General features: G+C 38.8%; 1 long non-coding RNA gene across 1 annotated transcript; it reads left to right on the top strand.

Moving 5' to 3' along the window:
* The first annotated feature begins 1088 nt into the window (after positions 1-1088).
* On the top strand, positions 1089-3410 carry LOC107834013 (uncharacterized). Its single transcript, XR_001659790.1, has 3 exons — positions 1089-1101; positions 3041-3200; positions 3276-3410. It is a non-coding gene; the product is annotated as an uncharacterized LOC107834013 (long non-coding RNA).
* The last annotated feature ends 35 nt before the right edge of the window (positions 3411-3445 follow it).

Raw genomic sequence — 3445 nt, 5'->3', positions numbered from 1 at the left:
CTATGATAGCTGTTTGAAAAAGGTTTCCAGCAAAAAGGGTGAGAATCTGTTTAGCATTTAGTGAGTTATGATTAATGAAACACGCTGATACTCCATTGTGCCTGCCAAACATAACGCTGAGTGGAGCGGTTGACCGCTACAAGATGGCGGCCCTACGTCACGTCAGCAACAATAGGCAAGAGCGCTTCATGAGGCGTCTATTCTTTATTACGTCTACAAAGTGATGCCACCAACCAAGCTTGGCTGGCAGTGAGAGGTTGAGTGGCTAAAGACTTTTCTCGGCCTACATCCCCCAGAATGCTGCACAGTTCTGGATTGGAGTTCAATGAAATTCTATTGAACATATTTTTAGTTAACATTGATCATGTGTCTATCGCAATATATATTGTTACTGATTTACTGCCCACCCCTACTCCTACTTCAGATATAAATAACTGATGAACAAGTTAAATCTTTTTAATCCTCTTTTAGTATCTTGGACAAAAATAATTATCCATAATTGGTGGAGGTTTTCTTCAAGGAAAGCTTCACAAAAACTAGAAAATTGAAAATTCTGATTTCTGCATCTCGATTTTAAAGATTTCTAATCAAAACGGTATTGTATTAAAAGTATTGACTCTGTCTCACATGATGAAACTCATAACAGTTTAAAAAATGAAAAGAAAGAGTATCAAAGGTCACGCCAGTGTTATTTTTGACAGTAGCCGCAAGCAGTAAAAGCAACATTTGGGAGGAGTGGCTGCCAGTGGAGCTCTGCCAATCACCAGAGGTGATAAAGGGACCAACTCAATATTAATACAAAAACATCTTTTACCTGCTTTTCCCCATGACCACAGATCAGGTCATCTGTGGACAAGGTGACAAAGGGAGCCTGGAAACAAATGCTGATGAACTCTTCTCCCCTTCATTCCCTGTTCGACACGACCGTCAGCCTGAGGGCAGGACTGGCTGGTAGACGTTAGCAGAACAAAGTAGGCTTCTGCAAAATTTCATATGAAGTCACCTCAAAAGAAGGTGCGTTAAAAGAGGTCGCAGCAGCCCTGCTGTATTTGACTGGACGCCAAAGCTGCTCTGTCTGTTTGTGATTAAATTAATGATTCTGTAAGATTATCATTTTAAACATTAGCCATGAATATTTCACAGTGATTTAATATTAATCTGATCAGAAATGATCTTCCTTCAATAATTCAATGCATTCATAATAAAAAAAGAATGTTATGCACAGATGAAGGGGGAAGAGGTTGAGTAATACTTGAGACATTCAATCAGTTTGTGAGAAAATAAAATTGGAAATATCCCGTTAAGATCCTGATGTGACTAAAAAAAAAAAACAGTAGATGACCAACTAAAGAGAGCTAAAATGGAATGAATATTTAAATAAGGACAACACGTGTTGTAAAAACCAAACCCTGCCCAGTTCCTCTACAAGAGATTTGTGGGGATTAGATGCTGAACTAAGGACCTGATCTTTATTTGATCGGGAAGGTGGTCTCTGACTTCCTCATCAACCCCTTCTAGTAAGACCCGCTCTCTCACAGCCCACTTTCACTGCTGCACATCTCAGGCTTATTTGAAATCTACAACCAGGCTGTGTATTGTGATTCATATGAGGTCGAGACATAATGATCATGCAAACACTACAAAATTTTCATTGAATTAAAGTGTACAGTGCCATATTGCTTTTAAGACCTAGAGCATTAATGAGGTCCTTTATTTGGATACAGCCCTCCCTCTACGGAGGGACACTTTGATGGTTTAGTCCTTTCATTTATCCCGTTCTTTATCATCAAACAGTACACATGAGGCAGTTAATGACACATATTTTTAAGGTATTTTAAGGAAGATGCAGAGATCAAACTGTTAAGCATGAAACATCCCTCTCTTATTTAAATGATTCACAAGATGTTACTGGACAGAAAGAGGAACTCCAAATTAGGGCTGTTGCAAACGAATATTTTAGTAATTGAGTAATCTATCGATTATTCTTACAATTAATGGAGTAATCAGATAAAAAAAAGATAAAGCAAAACATTGGTAAATCTAACATAGCAGTATTACTATCACATATCAACATCAGTTCAATTTTTCACAGTTGAGCTTCCCTAACAATAACTTTTCTGTGGTTTAGAAAATTAACTTGTAGAAATAAATAGCTCACTTTCTAAGTTAACCTGAAGAAAAATTAACGAAGCTGAAGTTGGTTTCCAATTCTGGCTTCCGATTCGTGAAATGGCTAAAGGGTGATTCCACCTAATTTTTCACTACCTTCCGCATCGTTAATCGACTCTAGTTTAAAAACTACAACATCTACACTCTTCAAACCTGGACTGGATTATTCTGTTCTAATAGAAGAATATTTATAACCATGTTTAGGATTTGTAAAACATTTTTCTGATTTGTGAAACTTCAATAAAGGTTGATTTCAGACCTTTTTTGGTTCTTTGTCACATGAGAGCTGCTCCAGCCCCAAAACTACAACACCTAAACTCTTCAAACCTGGACTATATTATTCTGCTGTAATAGCAGAATATTTTAATCCATGTTAGGAATTTGGGATTTGTGAAACTTCACTAAAGATCCTATTACTAGTATTCACACTTGTTCCATGCAGTGTTTTTCAAATTCAAATTCAATTCTAATTCAAAACCACTTTATTAATCCCAATGGGAAATTAAATGTTGGTGTAACTCATTAATTCTTCAAAGAGTTATTGTAGATGGTGATGGCTGCTGGAAGGAAAGATCTTCTTCTGTTAAGTGAAGTGAAGTTTCAGAAATCAGAAAAAGGTTTCACAAATCCCAAACATGGTTTTAAATATTCTGCTACTAGTTGAAAATAATCTGGTCCAGGTTTGAAGAGTCTAGGTATTGTAGATTTGGAATTAGAGCAGATCCTGTGGGATCATGATCGAAAAAGAGGGCATAAATTGCCCTTTTTTGAAGTTTCACAAATCAGATAAAAGTTTCACAAATCCCAAACATGGTTATAAATATTCTGCTAGTAGAGCAGAATAATTTAGTAATTTAGTCCAGGTTTGAAGAGTCTAGGTGTGTTGGGTTCTGCAGGGGAGTGTTTTCTCTACATTTTCAGGGTGGCAGGCTGACGGGATCCAGCTGGTGCTCATCATCCCCAATCAACTATGGCCTTAAAAAGGAGCGGCTTCCCAGAAGAAGATGCCAGATGGTTCCGCTTCTACAGTGGTACACTCTAGCTCTCAGTGCTGTCTCAAGTGTCTAACTTGTTCCTGACGCCTCTTCTATCTTTCTCCCTCCTAGAACCAGCCCTGACCTCTCTCTGAGAATCAGACCCACCTGGACTACCTGGCCCTCGCTGTTCGGCTAGGCCAAGCCCCTGGATTCCTCCACCACCCTGCTGCTGCCTGTCCACCCTCAGTTACCTGCTGGAACCCCCCCCCCACCTGGAGACCAGCAGGTAACTGAGGGTG

The sequence above is a fragment of the Poecilia formosa genome, unplaced genomic scaffold (assembly GCF_000485575.1).
Source record: "Poecilia formosa unplaced genomic scaffold, Poecilia_formosa-5.1.2 Scaffold502, whole genome shotgun sequence".
In the NCBI taxonomy this organism is placed as follows: Eukaryota; Metazoa; Chordata; class Actinopteri; order Cyprinodontiformes; family Poeciliidae; genus Poecilia; species Poecilia formosa.
Note: the sequence above shows the minus strand (reverse complement) of the source record. Positions and strands in the feature narration are given on the sequence as shown.